Source organism: Colobus angolensis, unplaced genomic scaffold (assembly GCF_000951035.1).
Source record: "Colobus angolensis palliatus isolate OR3802 unplaced genomic scaffold, Cang.pa_1.0 Scaffold473, whole genome shotgun sequence".
Taxonomy (NCBI): Eukaryota; Metazoa; Chordata; class Mammalia; order Primates; family Cercopithecidae; genus Colobus; species Colobus angolensis.
This window is the reverse complement of record NW_012118188.1, coordinates 1,108,569-1,125,203: the sequence shown is the minus strand read 5'-3', so window position 1 is coordinate 1,125,203 and position 16,635 is coordinate 1,108,569. Positions and strand designations below refer to the sequence as shown.

The window sequence follows — 16,635 nt, the reverse complement described above, 5'->3', positions numbered from 1 at the left end:
CGTTTGCTTAAAGCGCAGTATTGGGGTGGGAGTTACCCGATTTTCTAGGTGTTGTGTGTCTCAGTTCCCCTGGCTAGGAAAAGGGATTCCCTTCCTCCTTGCACTTCCCAGGTGAGGCTATGCCTCGCCCTGCTTCAGCTCTCGCTGGTCGGGCTGCAGCAGCTGACCAGAACCGATTGTCTGGCACTCCCGAGTGAGATGACCCCAGTACCTTAGTTGAAAATGCAGAAATCACCGGTCTTCTGTGTCACTCGCGCTGGGAGTTGGAGACTGGAGCTGTTCCTGTTCGGCCATCTTGCTCGCTATGATCCTGTTTTCTATTTGTACCCAAAGACACGTGCAGAAAAAAAAATGTTTTTGACAGTGAAAACGTCTGATTAACTTTGTAGCAAGTTTTTCTCTGAATTTAACTGAGTGTCACAAAATCCTTACTCAAAGCTCATAGATAGCTGCTCCCAAAAATGTTGGCAACTGTTCAAAAAATTAAATGGAGTGTTGCTAATATCTGGTCATGATCACCTTTCTCTGCCACTCAAGCTGCTGAATAAGCACTTGTTGAGGGAGAAACACATTTCCCAGTGTTCAAACCACTTCTCAGGAGGAAGTAGCCGAAGGACCACTTCCTAGTCTGCACACTCCGGCTTGGGGGACCACACAATCCAGTTAGAAATAGTGTTTGCACAAATAACTGCTCCTGTAGCCAAACCTTTTAAAAATACTTTAAACAAATCTTTTCAAGAATTCTAATTCTAGCCTGTATCAGAAATGTATTAAAATTCTGCAGACCTTTTTGCATTTTGTATCAGCTCAAGTTTCCCTTGAAAATGTTTAGGAACTTCTGATAATCTTTTGCTCTCCTTTTGAGAGTGAATTTTCTGGCATCAGAAGTTTCTAAGGCAATTGCATGGCACTTCAATACTGACCACTTAGGAATTAGGTAAGAGGCAGTTAATGGAAGCATAAGGGGATCTTGGAGATTCAAGGACCCCTGACTCTCTCCTAGTCCCACCTTCACCTCCATTGAAGGCCAATGTGCTTTGCATATTCTTCTCACAGCCTCCATAATAAACAGTGACATTTCTGTGCTTGTGGAAGCCCGTAATACCCTTTGGTGGGGTTTCATTTTTAGATCAATACACACAAACTTTAAGTCATCCTCATCGAATTCTATAATTCAAAAAGCCTTTCCTTTCTTCCTTCCTTCCTTCCTTCCTTCTTTCCTTCCTTCCTTCCTTCCTTCCTTCCTTCCTTCCTTCCTTCCTTCTTTCCTTCCTTCCTTCCTTCCTTCCTTCCTTCCTTCCTTCCTTCCTTCTTTCCTTCCTCCCTTCCTTTTTTTTGACGGGGACTGGCTCTGTCATCCAGGCTGGAGAGCAGTGTCGCAATCACAGCTCACTGAAGTCTCAATCTACCAGGCTCAGGTGATCCTACCACCTCAGCCTCCCGAGTAGCCAGGATTACAGATACACGCCCCAACATTAGGCTCTTTCGTTAATTTTGTAGAGACAGAGTCTCTCTATGTTGCCGGGGCTGATCTTGAACTCCTGGGCTTGAGCGATCCTCCCTCCTTGGCCTCCCAAAGTGCTGGGATTACAGGTGTGAGTGACTGCGCCCAGCCCAAAGAGTCTTTATTAGAATCTTAATTTTTATTTTTCCTCCTGAGGACTGGGTCAGTATTCTCTTTAGTTACCTCAGCCTTTTCCTCACCCTCCTTCCCTTTTTCACTTCTGGGAAGGGGCGAGTTTATCCTGATGGGCTTTTGTGCCCCCACCCCAACCTTGTGTCTAGCCCAGTTCCTTTCCCTGAAACAAACGAATGCGGAGATTTATCAGAGCACAACGCAGGCCTGGCCCTTTGCAGACATTACCTCGTCTACTCTTTTCCATGAGTCCCTGAGATAGGTTCCATCATCACCCTGATTTCACATACTGGGAAAAGAAGAGTTAAGTGGCTAGCCCAAGGATACCCAACTAGGAAGCAGAAGAAACCAAATTTAAATCTAGATAGTCTGATTCTAGAGCACGTACTCTTAAGCCCCACACAATGCTGCAGGAGCCATTACACCGTGTGCATATGATTGTACTGGGTACCTTCACACAAACCACATTATCAGCAGGCTTTGCTGTGCTTTCCTGGAAACTCACCCAAATGGTCATCTCCAACACACATCCTGTGAGCACCTCTCAAGGTGCTACTCTAGGTGATAAAAGTGGCAGAGGAAGCTCTCTGTGGGTGGCACATGGTGCTGGCATAGTCTTACATGGGGTCTCACGGGCCTAATGGGATTTCCATTTGGGGCTATGTGGTGGATCGCATTACATGAAACCCTCCTGCTATGAAACACCTGGAAAAGCAGTATAAACTAGAACCGGCATCCCTTTAAATGTCCCAACTGAGCTCAAAAGAAAGAAAAGAAAATCCCAGGGGCCAAAAATGAAATGGAAACTAAAACCAGAGAATAACCTGCAAACTGAAGCTGGGGCCACCTGGGGGTATTTGATGATCTCACAAACCAAGAAGTTTGGGATTTGATGGTTAGTCTGGGACAGAAGGAAAAGTTGATATCCCATGTAAAGTTGCTACCCTTAGTGAAAGAGGAAAAGCGGGGAAAGGCCTCCTTCCCCTAAAAGACCAAAGGAAATGACAGAGAAGCTTGCATTCCTTGGAGTGAGCTCTGAGTAGGGAAAATTTTTGAAACTCCAGGCCTGCCTTCACAAGCTTTGGGGTGCAAAGTTGTACTCCGTCTGTGGTACAGGAGACCTCTGGGTGTTAAATTAGTGTAGAAACAGTTTTTAGACGTTCCTAAAATTCCTGTCAAAAGCAGCAACAGAGAGATGCCCTCAAACTTGGAGATCCGGGATTCCCATGGTTTAAATGCCATGTAAGATGAAATCACAATCCAAGATTTTTTAAAACCCCAAACACATGAGCCAATGCCAGCAGACCTATCAATAGAAGATATAAAACCTCCCCAAACTCAGCTTTGGCTAGGGACTATAAAATAAGAATGTTTAAGGTGATTAAGGTAAGAAAGAAATAATGAGAGACAAAGAAGCCATAGCAAAGACTAAACATATTGTACTAAATAGAACTTTGAGAATAAACAATATAGTAATTAAGATTTAAAATCCAAGGGCAGCTGGAGAGAGACTCAGTAAAACCATTAATCCGTTCTGTCTGGTGCCTGAGACATACAGAAATGAGAAAAATTCCAGAAGGCAGCACGGAGAGACAATAAGAAGCTCCCAGGAAAGCAATCTTGGGTCTTCTACCAGAAAAAAAATGGACAAGAAGAGTTCTTTGTGTGCTGGAGCTGCGATGTCAGTAAACATTTTCTAGAAAGGGCCAGATAATAATAATTTTCAGCTTGGTATCCATACATCTCTGTCTCTGTCACATAGTCTTCTTTGCATTTTTTATAACCCTTTAAAAATGTAAATATTTTCCTTAGCTTACACGCTTTACACAGACAGGCTTTGGGTGGGATTTGGCCTGAGGGCATGGGCATTTTCTACTGCATGAGGATAATCTGCCTGAGAAGAAAACCATTCAAAGGAGGTCTTGCCAAGAGGAGGAAGAAGAGAACACAGATTTCCAATGACGTGGTTTGAGTGCCTGGACTCACCAAATACAAAAACCTAACCCAGGAATTTTTAGGTTTGTGAACCAATAAATGTTCTTTTTTCAAAAGTCAGTATGCTCTAGTTTTATGTTACGTATAAACAAAAGAACAACTGGCAAATGTAGCAATGTGCTTGAATCTCTAAATCCTTTCTGTGTGATAGTCTGCCTGCTTTAATATCATCTAAATTGCAATTGCTATTGTTCAGGAATTACTAAAACAGTTAAACCCAGATTAATGCAATATTTTTTACAATCAGTTGTTCTCTGAAGTAGAAAAATAGAAGAAAGAAAAACAATATTTTTGTGTGTGTCAGGCATTGCACTGACTGTCTTAGATGTTGTCCCACTGAACAGACACAACTCCTTTGTGAAATATGCATTAACTCCCTTTTTATAGGTAAGAAAACTTGATTGTGAGAAGTAAAGTAACTGGTCTAAGGCCACACTTAAAGAGTTGAGTCATTGTGGCAGAGATCTTATGGCTTAGAAAGCCAAAATTATCTGCTATCTCACCCTTTACAGAAAAAGTTTGCTGACCCTGCTCTGGACAGAAGGAGATGTTACTATTATCTTAACTGCTGGCTGAGATTGTTCTCAAGAGGGAAACTGTGCTTGGGAAAATACTTTGCTAAGTGTTTGGGTTGGAGATCCGTGAAAATGCCAGTATCTGCAGCAGCTCTAGCAGGAAGGAAAAGATGTACCATTTTACATGAGAAAATAAGAGAAATATTGGGTATTGGCTCCTCTCAAAAAAAAAAAAAAAAGAGGGGGGTGGGAGGAGGAGGAAGGAGGGAGGGGGCAAGCAAGGAGACTGGCAGAAAAAGAATTGGAGAGAAAGAGGCTGGAAAGTTTTCAGGAAGTAGGGATGTAATATTAGGGCAACAGGATTGCAGAAAAATCTAGTACCAGGTTTTAAGCTATTTGATTTGTGGTATATCATGCTTCCTGGGATCCCCCGGTCTTTGGTAAAATGGCTTGTTTGTGTAGTTGGTTTTGGGATGAAGGGAGAGTCAAAGAGAAGTTATGTGGGGGCTCAACGTCAGAGCTGAATGGAAAGAAGTAGCTCTAAGACACAGAGAACAAATTTTGACAAAGTTAGGACATGAGAATAGAATTAACCATAAGACCATAAACCATAAGAACTTCCCCCAGAATTTGGAGCCCCTTGCAAAGTGCTTTAGGTTTTCCTGATCAATGTAATTTCATTCTGAATCAATCTTTCGTAGGGTTTAAGGACCAGGAGACCTTAGGTAATAGCAGAGTCAGACACTTACTCGACAGGGATTGAATAAAGCGTTCTCCCTGTGTCTGGGAGCTCATACCCTGTGGGAAAACAGACCTCAGAACAAATGTGTAATAATTGCTCTGACAGAAAGATGAACAATTAAAGCACAAAGGACAAAATGGTCGACTCTGCCTAGGGTGTCAGGGAGGACTTCTAGTAGGAAGTGATGTTTGAGCCAGGCTTTGAAGGATGAGAAGGAGGTAATCACTCAGACAGGAGAAGGGAGAATCTTCCCGCCAGAGGAAAGAGGAGGTGCACGAAGGTGAAGCCAGAAAGAGGGTGTCAGGAAACAGAAGGCTCCCTGCAAGAAGAGAATGAGAAAGGCAGAGGAGGGAACGTTGAGAAGTGGGTCAGGCTCCTAAGGTTGCATACTTTCTTTTTTCCTCCATAAAGCGTATTTACACGAGGAAGGCAATCAGTGAAATTTGCTTTCAGATTGGTTATCACATCTATTATTTAATAAGAATTGGGGTTTGATGGGGTGGCCCTTTTTCTTTCTTTTTGCTCTTTGGAGCATTTACTCTTTGGTGGTCTTACAGCTGCTCTTCTTACTGTGAACATGTCTTGACTGAACATCATGATATACACTAAGGAGTCAAGGAGGTTTAACTGATTGTACTGCCAAGGGAAGCAACAGCATGTGTTAAGAAAAGCACAGCCTTGAGCTTACATGCTGTTTCTGCCACTTCTTAGTGAAGCACAATTTATTTAAACATTCTGAGCATCAGTTTCCCTCTCAATAAGAAAGATAGAGACCAGGTGCAGTGGTTCACATGTTTAATCCCAGCACTTTAGGAGGCCGAGATGGAAGGATCACTTCAGCCCAGGAGTTCAAGACCAGCCTGAGCAACATAAGGAAGCCCCAGCACTACAAAAATTTAAAAATTAGCCAGGAGTGGTCGTGCATGCCTGTGGTCCCAGCTACTTGGGAGGCTGAGATGGGAGGATCACTTAAGCCTCAGAGGTTGAGGATGCAGTGAGCTGTGATCATGCCACTGCACTCCATCCTGGGTGACAGAGTGAGACCCTGTCTCAGAAAGAAAAAAGAAATAAAAAAGGTAGATAATAGTATCTATGTGGCAGAATTGTGGTGAGGAGTAAATGACACGAGAGCCCAGTGGCTGTCACCTAATAGGTGTTCAGTAAATATGAGTTCCCTATTTTCCAGTTAGATGAGATTCTTTTTGTACCTGACTTTTTTATGATTGTTTCGAGTTGTGATGTTCAATATGATTGATAGCCACTAGCCAAGTGCTGCTATTGAGCACTTGAAATGTGTCTCATCTGAATTAGGATGTGCCATATGTGTAAAATATATACCAGGTTTCAAAGACGTAGGATGTACTGAAGAATGTTAAGTATCCCATTAATAAACTTTTATATTAATTGCCCATTGACATGGTCGTATTTTAGATATATTGGGTTAAATAAAATATGTTCTTAAAATAATCTTACTTGTTTCTTTTTCATTTTTGAATATGGCTACTAGAAAATTTAAAATTAATTTGTGGGTTGCATTATATTGCTATTGGACAATTGCTGGTTATAGAGGAAAGATGGAATGAAATTCCAAGGCCTCTCTGAAGCCCAGGTGATGAATAAAATATTTCAATTTTTTCAACTTTGTTATAAGATCTAGTTGCCAAAAATTCAATGGAATTTTGAAAATAGGATGAGACACTTAGTCACTGGAAATTAGGTTAAATTGACTTTGATGGGAAAGAAATGCAGTTGTCAAAATTTACTTTCATTGCATTTTCACCATCAACTGAATAGCTTGTCCTCTAATGTTACACATAAGTGTGAAGGTTAAGAGCTGTCTTTCTAACTCACCTCTGCTGGCCAGAATCCTGAAGCCACATGCTACACTGCTTTGTCTCTCCTGGACTGCACAGTGAAATTGTTTTCTTTTTATGTATGACAGAGTCTTCACTTCTTGAACTCCTCATCCTTCTCAGAAACCACACAGAGATGTCCCTGGACTGCAAAGAAGTTTCTTTCAAATACTTTAAACCAGTAGGAGACCTCAAATTTGACATTAAATATACATATGTGCATGTGCACACACACACACACACATGCACACACGCAGAAACCCAGCACAGGGTGAGGCAGTGCAGGGGGCAGTGGCAGGGTATGGTCTCCCTTAAAAAATTCCAGTGAACTCACTAGCATTGAGATACAGAAAAAAGCTGAAGTATTTCTTCACACACCATGGTTTCTTTTCCTTGACATCATCTGTAAGCCAGTTTGCTGGGGAAGGAGGTGGGTGACTGGGGCTCCCAGGAAGAACTTGTGCAAATGGAGGCAGAGAGGCAAAACAGAGTGCAGCCAATGTTCATTACAACACCACATCACTGGCACAGTTTCTGCTTCCTTCTCTTCCAATCCCCAACTCTCTCACCTGGGTTCCAACCCTAGCACTCCTCGCAAATGGATGCCTCTCCCTAAGTACACCATGAGCTCCAGGCTGCTAAATCCAATAAATATTTTCTAGCCACATCACAGGAATGACCCTTAACATCTGCCTCCCCTAATCCAGCATTGACCACAGCTATGGTGTACTATAGCCATGGGCACTGTCCCCTTTCCTCTCCTCCTTACCCACACCCTGCAGCAGGCTTCCTCCTGCCTGGCCTAGCAGCCTTCAGAAATGGCTCATTCGGAGGCTCTCAAGGCATACATAATGCCACATCATAGATATTGTTCAGTTCTCATCTTTACTAACCTCTCAGCAATACACCACTCCTCCCATCTTGAAACACTCCCTTCTTTGACTGTCCAATGCATTTTGATATGGTTTGGCTGTGTCCCCACTCAAATCTCATCTTGAATTGTAACTCCCACAATTCCAACATGTCATGGGAGAAACTTGGTGTGAGGTGATTGAATCATGTGGGCGGGTTTTTCCTGGGCTGTTCTCATGATAGTGAATGAGTCTCACAAGAGCGGATGGTTTTTAAAACGGGAGTTTTTCTGCACAAACTCTCCTCTCTTGTCTGCTGCTGTGTGAGACACCTTCTGCCATGATAGTGAGGTCTCCCCAGCCACGTGGAACTGTAAGTCCAATAAACCTCTTTCTTTTGTAAATTGCCCAGTCTCGGGGTATGTCTTTATCAGCAGCGTGAGAATGGGCTAAGACACCATCCTTATGTGGTTTCTCCTAGGGCTTTGCACCTTCCCTTTCTATCTCCTTTGCAGGCTCAATTTCTACTTCCTGACTATGAAATGTTAGATTTCCAAGACTTGGTCACAAGCTCCTTCTTTTCATCTGTGCTAATACTTTCTCCCTCGACACTCAGGAATTATTATTACCAGGGTTATCAATAAATATCCAGGGCTTCGATATCTGATAATTCTGGTAGCTTTCAGATTTATGTCCTCAGCGCAGAATGTTATTCTGAGTTCTAAACCTACACATCTAATCTTTTACTTGATATCTCAACTTGCATTTCTCAAAGACCTTCAAAGTAGACTCGAACAAACCTAAACTCTGAAGCCTGGTTCTCCTTAAGTGTTTTATCATTCAGGGGATGATAGTTCATCTCTTGCATAAACCAGCAATCAAAGAGTTCCTTTGAAATCTCCCTTTCCTCCACCTTTACCACCTCATCCATTATATCATCAAGTCCCAATGAACTCATGTGCCAATAATCTCTCAGATCCAGGGAGTTCTTCTCATCCTTCCTGCCAACCCCCAGGCCAAAAGTACCATCATTTCTTGCTTGGACTGCCTCAGTAGTCCCTGTCTTCTTTTTCTCTCACTTCCCTCCAAACATAGCCACTAGAGTAAGGTTGGATTTTACTTTCCAGACCTGCCGAGTCTTCCCTAACCTAGTTCTCTTCTAAAATGTGAAAGACATAGGCCATCAGGGATGTGGCTTGGAACGTCCATGATTTGCTAAAAGCACTAAGACTTCGTAAGAGTTCATAGAAGGAGAAAGTTACTTCCAGCAAGTAGGTCAGGGCGGACTTCACTGAGGAGGGTTGTTGAACTCTGGATGGTTTGTACCTGCCATGTGAATGTTAAGAGGGTCATTTTAGGCCAGGTCCTCATGCCTATAATTCCTGTGCTGTGGGAAGACAAGGTGGGAGGATTGCTTGAGGCCAGGAGCCTGAGACCAGACTGGGCAACAAAGCAAGACCCCTGTCTCTAAAATTTTTTAAATAGCAGGTATGGTGGCACATGGTGTCCCAGCAACTTGGGAGGGTTAGTGTGGAGAGCTACTGCACTCCAGCCTGGGGTGATAGAGCAAAACCCTGTATCTTAAAAACAAAACAAAACAAAACAAAACACCCCATCATTTTAGGGAGTGAGAACAACAGGAACAAAGGCAGGGAGGTAACAAAAGAGAGGTATTGGTTCATGGATTCATTTAACAATTAATTATGGAGCATTTGTTATGATTGAGACAGTGTCACAGGTGCTGGGAATATATTGATTAAAAAAACAGACATGAGCCTCATAGACCTTACAGTTGAGAGGTGTTGTGTGGGGAGTGTGTTGGATCCCAGAGAACATGAAGGGAATCGTGGGACGTTTTGCTGGAGAAGTAAGTGAAGACCAGATCAAGGAAGGGACTTAAACAGATAATAGGAGTTTTCGATTTTATAAAGTCAAGACTTAGAAAGTCAATGCCTTGAGGGGACAATGAAATTAGGGGAGTGGCCTGGGTGTGAGGTAAGAGGAAGAGTGGGGATTTGGGCAAACTAGAAATCTCAAGCCCTATCCAAGGAGTGAGTGATTATTCAGCCTCAGCTAATTATCGCCATTCTGAAATGTGGATCCAGACCTTCTGCTATTGAAAGAAGGAAATGCAAGCATGCAAGCTTTTAGAGTGACTTTCGGTTTGTTAAATTTCGATAATTAGTTTGATTCTTTTTTTTTTTTCAAAATGCCGTGAAAGTATCAAACTATGACTTTGGGTTGGATTCAGCTTTCAGGACAGCAGTTTATGAGCTCTGCTTGATACAAATGGGAGCCGTTGAAGGCTCCTTGTCTTAGTCCATCTGGCTGCTATAACAAAATACCTTATACTGAGTGGCTTATAAATAACATAAACTTATTGCTCAAAGTTCTGGAGGCTGAGGAGTCCAAGATCAAGGTGCTAGCAGATTTAGTGTCTGGTCAGGGCCTGTTCCTTATAGAGAGTGCGTTCTATGTGCTCTCATGTGGCAGAAGGGGCAAACAAGCTCCCTCAGTCTTATTTCATAAGGCAATAATCCCATTCATGAGGGCTCTAACTTCACGACTTAATGATTTCCCCAAAAGCCCCACCTCATAATACTATCTCATTGGGGATTAGGTGTCAATGTATAAATTTTTCAGGGACACACATATTCAAACCACAGCCCATTATGTGGAAAATGTGTTGAAGATGAAAACTCTTTAGGCAGAAAGCCCATTGGAAGTGGCCTAGGAGACAAAGAATGAGAGTCTGGTTTAGATATTAGGCAAGAAGAAAGGAGATGGGCCTCTTCCAACAAACATTTTCCTTTTCTTTTTTCTTTCTTTTTTTTTCTTTTTGAGACAAAATCTCGCTCTGTCATCCAGGCTGGAGTGCAGTGGCAGGATCTCAGCTCACTGCAACTTCTGCCTTCTAGGTTCAAGCCATTTTCCCGCCTCAGCCTCTCAAGTAGCTGAGATTACAGGCGCGCACCACAATGCCTGGCTAATTTTTGTATTTTTAGTATAGGCAGCATTTCACCATGTTGGCCAGCCTGGTCTCGAACTCCTGACCTCAGGTAATCCACAGTGGCCTCTCACAGTGCTGGGATTACAGGTGTGAGCCATCGCACCCGGCCTCCTCTTTTTTCTTAGTAACTGAACTGCAATGTACCAGGCTGGAAAAGAAAACTACGTTTGCCAGCCTTTCTTATAGCTAGGTTTGGCCATGTAAATAAATAATTCTGTCCAATGTGATGGCAAAAGATTGTAGGATGGGACTTCAGGAAAAGTTTTTAAAGCAGACATGCCTTTTCGTTCTTCCATCCTTCTGTTTTTATCATTCTGAGATGCGGACACAATGGCTGAAACTTCAGCAATTATCTTAAGTCAAAAGTCTAAGATAATTTTTTAAAAAGTAAGGTGGAGGAACTAGGGGTCTCTAAGGTGCATAGGGCACCATCTCAGCCCTGAATGACCTGCCTGCCTCAGGATTTCTACTTGAAAGAAAAAATTGGCTTTATATGTTTAGCCTGATATATTCTGACTTTTCTGTTACATGCAGTCACCCCAACCCTCACTGAGAAAGCAACTAATTAAATGCAGAGAGCAGGAAGGTGATAGGAGCCCAGATTTGGGTATACAATATTGGAAAGAGAGGCATAGCAAGAATCTAGACGCACATCAGCAGGAGAAAGAATGCAGGCGCCGAGGACCTATTGAGTGTTCACCACATCCCAGGTGCTGTTCTAAGGGCTTTGTATGTGTTAACTCATTGAAATCTACCAACCAGTCTATGAAATACTAGTCTATAACCATTTTACAGATGGGAAAACTAAGGCACAGGGAGACTAAGTGACTTAATCAGATCTCCAGCTAGCAAGTGGTAGAACCATGTGTCATCCAACTGCTCTGTCCCAGAGCTGGTACTTATAACTTCCACCCTGTGCTGTCTTTATGCGCTGTCTGTCCCCACCTACCACACTTCCACTCTCTCTCTCACTTCTGGCCTCTAGCCACAATGCTTCCTTCTGCCCTGAAAATGCAAAGGCTCTTCCTGCCTCAAGGCCTTTGCCCTAATGAATTCTCTGTCTAGAAGGCTCTTCCTCCAGATTGTTATGTGGCTTGCTCCTTCTCCTAATTCTGGCCTTAACTATCGCCTCCTCAAACAGACCTCTGACTCAGCAGCTGGTGGACTCTTGCAATGCATGTTTCTTGTGCAGAATTATAACCTGTGTTCACATTCTCAGACGTCTATGGTTATGTTTCCACATTTAAGCTAGACAGAATGCTCTATTTAAAGAAACAAAAATAAAAACCTGGAACTGTCGGTGCCAGAGAATCATCCATGTCCTCAAGAAATTATCTGACAGGAGGGGAGGCACAGGAGAAGAACCACATGTACAATGCAGGATCAGCGCTCTTCAGGCAGTCCTGGAGTGAGATGCACAGCAAGGGCAGACACTTCAGCACAGGCTACTACAAACAGCTGAGGGTGGAAGTATCAGAGACTATTAGTTGTCCCCAGTTTATTTTATCCACTGTTTCCTTGAGAATAGGATCCCCAATTTGTTGTTGGACAAATGGTTGACAAAAACTGTAACTACATTTCCCAATCTCTTTTGCAACAGATGTGTCCATGTGACCAAGTTACATGGAAATGAAATGGGAGTTCCTAAGTGGAACTTCTTGGATGCCATCAAAAAAGGGAAGGGCATGACTTTCTTTGATCCTCCCTTTGTTCCATGGGTTAACATGGGGATCCGAGAGCTCAATCTCCAGCAGCCACCCTGGCCAATGACATAGAAGCAACATGGGGAAGGAAGTGGAAAAATAATCTAGAAAGAACTTGGATTCTGGGTGACTGAATGATACCACCCATATGTAAAGGAAAAGAATCGGCTTGCTAATAGTTTATACCACTGGTATTTTCATTTTTCTGTCACTTGTAACCAAATCTAATCCTGTTCCGGAGAATGTTATATAATAAATGATCCTGGAAAGATAAAACCAAATCAGTGAAGTCATTATAAGGAATATTAGGAAACTTGAACTTCATCTTGAAGTAATGAAAAGAGGTTGAACATTTTTTAGTAGCAAATGAACAGGATTTATTACACTTTTTTTTTTTTTTTTTGGAAAAATCACTGTTGGGAATGAAAGCATTCTTGGGAAGTGAACTGGAGGGGGCAAGACTGGAGGCAGAGACGTCAGTTAGGAGGCTGCTATAAGTAGCACTGCAAAATGGCACACTCTGAACTGCAGTCATGGATGCAGAGCTAAAGAAAGTGGATTGCAGGGAAATCGAAGGAGTGGAATCTCTAGAACTTGGATTTATCCATGTGCCGGCTGAGAAAACGGAAGCATTGGAATAACTTTTAGGTTTCTGATTAGGGCAGCTACATCACTCATGAGTGAAAGGCATTAGGAGGAGCAGTTTACTAGGCTTCCAAAAAAAGACCTCCTCTAAGAATAGGGAAACTAAGCAGTAGAAGATTTTAGAAATAGGATATTAACCCAGTTTCCAACTGTAAGTCCATCTGTCAGGTTTTTGGTGTAGTCAAAAGCAAGAACCAAACAGATCTTATTCAAAGTTTAGACAAACCGTGTCCTTGCTTGACCTTGGGACCAGTTATTTAACCTCCTAGACCATCAGTTTCTTCATCTTTAAAGTGGACACAATCACACTAAAATCACTGGGCTTTATGGAAAATAATGAAATTCCAAGCTGAGTGCAAGGACATAGTAAATGGACAATATGTGTAGCTGTTGTTATTTACTGCTTGTTAAGTATTCAGGTCATCTATACGGGAGCATTTTCTCTTCTGCTGCTTAGTCTCTCAAAGATTCTTAGTACAGAGCACAGCATTCTCAACTAAGTCCCATTGGAGAGTACATTCTCCATAAAAACAAAGGCAATTAAAGAGTCCAGTGTGTGCACGCTAGCCCAAGGAGAACTTACTCAAATTGACTTTCACTTTGATTCTCTGCCTGCCCTGAGATCTCCTTCGCTTCTCCTTCTGGGTATCCACTCCTCCTAGCAGCTCCAGCAAAGAATTTTAAAAATAAAATGCTCTTGATCAATATCTTGATAAATTTCTTAAAGTCTTAATGTGGTGGACAAATAATTCTTTTTCTCATAAGGCTTTTTTTCCTTTGAAAGAATCTCAGTTGACATGATTGAACCAAAAGAAAATTGGCATGACATATATAATATTAAGCAGTTATAAATCTGGAAGAGATTCAAAACTCAGACAGAAGGCTTTGATTTTTTTAAGCACATTTAATCATGTTTTAAAGCAAAATGAAAAACCACAAATCTGTTTAGACATTCCAAACATGAATAAATAATATTTTTATCAAAATCTTGTAAACGTACTCACACCAAAAGAAATTGTTCCTAAGCAGCGCTGACAAGTCTGTCTAAAATGTGAATCTGAAAACACTGCGTTTTTAAAATTATGCTTTGGAAGCATTGAATACGCTCAATGAAATTCCAGAATTAATCCACTCCAGTTTTGCAATAGGCACTGACTCATCTACATCTCCTTCCCTCTTCCCTTTTAGCAAAGCTACCCTACTCATCCCCCCAACACACACACACACACACACACACCCCTTCATTTAGAACCAATGGGTATGATACATCAAAATAGTCACAGTTAATCCAATAGACTCTTTTTTCTGTTTCCTGCCTCTGTTTTTTCACGTTAAATGGAGGAAAACACCTCACTTATCACCTGGATCATCTCCCAGATGAACCAAGATGCAGAGAAGCTCTGATTTAGGAACGATAGGCTGGCTCTTCATGCTCATAATCCAGACTGTTTAGCAGTCTCTCATAGAATGCCAAGAGAACTGCATGTTACTGATCCCCACAAATGCCAAAATTGCAATGGGTTGACATTTACTGTGCAGTCATATAACAAATGATTTACCTAGAAAGAGACACTGTCTTCCAGTGAGATGACAGTTAATCCTTCTTCCAGGCTTGGAGAGGTAGAGAGATTCCAGGAAACAAATTAGCTTTAAAAAGTCTCCGGTTTTAGCTGCATCATACATAGTTCTTTTTAAAATATAACTTTCTAAAAGATATAATTCACATACATAAAACACATTATTTAAAAGTGTACAATTCAGTGGTTTTTAGTATATTCACAAATTTGTACAACCATCACTGTTATCTATTTCCAGAACACTTTAATCACTCCTAAAAGAAACACCATACCCACTAGCAGTCACTCCCCATTCCCCTCCAACCCTCCAGCCTTAGGTAATTGCTAATCTCTTTCTGTCCCTAGAGAGTTGCCTACTCTTGACATTCATATATAAGGGATTATACAACATGTGGCTTTTGTGTCTGGCTTCTTTCACTTAACAATGTTTTTAAGATTGTAGATGGGAGTTTCTGCTGATACGTTGAATTTCTCTTCTGATAGCACTAACAGTTATCATATTTGGAGTGCTTCTCAATGCTAAAGTGCTTTGCATGCATAATCTCACTTCATCCTCACAAAAGCAGAATGAGACATATACAATTATATCCATTTTACAGATGGGGAATTGACGTTTATAGAGAAGTCAAGTAAGTCATCCAAGGCCAAACAGCTAGTAAGTGATTGAGGAAGGATTTCAATCCAGGCCTGTTTGACTCCAAAGCTTGTGATGTTAACCTCCAGGATCCACTGCCAGAATTCTTAGAGATGAGTTCTGATTTTGTTGCCCTTTCCAGGGTCTTCTTTTAAACAGGAAAATGTGTATTCCTAAGATGTTTGAGAGTTAGGGCAATTCCCCAGGGGCTGAACTCATATACAATGGGTCAGTGAAACGCAGCATGGCCATGTGTACAAGCTGAGGAGCAGTGAGTGGCAGCTAGAAATGTAAGGCCTCAAGAATCCCAAGATTTCTAAGGAGAATGACCCCAGAGCTATAGCACCCAGCATACCAGACGGGCAAATAGAAAGCATGGGGTGTCTGGCTAACACTTGGAATGCCACCGACATCCCTGCCTTGGTCACTCATTGATGGCTAATACATCAGATTATTCATATAATAATTAATAAATCATTTATTCACAAAAACTGGTCTTGACAAACATTGGAGGAATATAAGAGCCATGTTGCTCATTACCATACCCCCACAGCAGGGTTCAATCCTAAGAATGTGGGCGTGGGATTCAATGTGTTTCTAAAAACTCTTTGAGGAGTGACGAAACATTAAAGCAGAGATTCATTGAAAGCTATTGATTTTTATGTTTCTCCAGATGAAATGACTTAATTTGCAGCTAAGATGCACAGTTCAATCTTTAATCTCAGTCAACCACTTCTTTTACTGCCTACCCTGAAATTTCAAGAAGCCACATCGTCAAGGAGAAATCAGCTTCACTTCTCCTGATTTCCATTCTCCCAATCCCTCGAGGCCATTATCTCCACAAACTTCGACATGGTTAGAAGTGGAATGCATGGATTGTGAAGAAGCAAAACAGAGCATCTGAGTAATTCTTCCTTAAAACATTGGACCCTGGATGCATTTTGGATGCAGGTGCAGAGGAAATGGTCTTTAAATGATGACAAATTTTTAGGCACTTGGTTAAAATGAAGCCAACCAACCTCAAATGCTCAGATCTTCATCCCACTGTGATTTTCAACTTGAGTTGAATCCTTCAAAGGGGAAAAAAGAGCATCATTCTCTTCTCACTCCAAAGGGAGGCCTGTTCATCAGCCTGGCTCTTAGCATCTTTTCTGTTGTTTCTGGCAGCAGGAGCCTTTGTCTCAGGCTGAGCCCTGCTCTTCTGTGACCTTCACTATCACAGAAGTAAGCACAATGCTTACTCAGTGCTGGAGTCAGGCGAAAGCACACCTGAAACCCCACTCTGCTGAATTCAAGGTGTGAGGCAAATTACTTAACCTCTCTAAGCCTGTGTTTCCTCACTAGTTAAATGGGAATGTGAGTACCAACCTCTTAGGGGTCCTGTGAGGATTCAGTAAAATTTCCATGTAAAATTTTCTTTTTTTTTTCTTTTTTTTTTTTTTATTATACTTTAAGTTCTAGGGTACATGTGCAT

At 41.8% G+C, this 16,635-nt stretch overlaps 1 long non-coding RNA gene across 1 annotated transcript in view; it reads right to left on the bottom strand.

Moving 5' to 3' along the window:
• Positions 1-16,635, bottom strand: part of LOC105523775 — a 47,059-nt gene that overhangs the window by 6,994 nt on the left and 23,430 nt on the right. Inside the window, exon 2 of the long non-coding RNA XR_001003643.1 lies at positions 11,891-12,060. This is a non-coding gene — a long non-coding RNA (uncharacterized LOC105523775). The remainder of the gene's footprint in view (positions 1-11,890; positions 12,061-16,635) is intronic.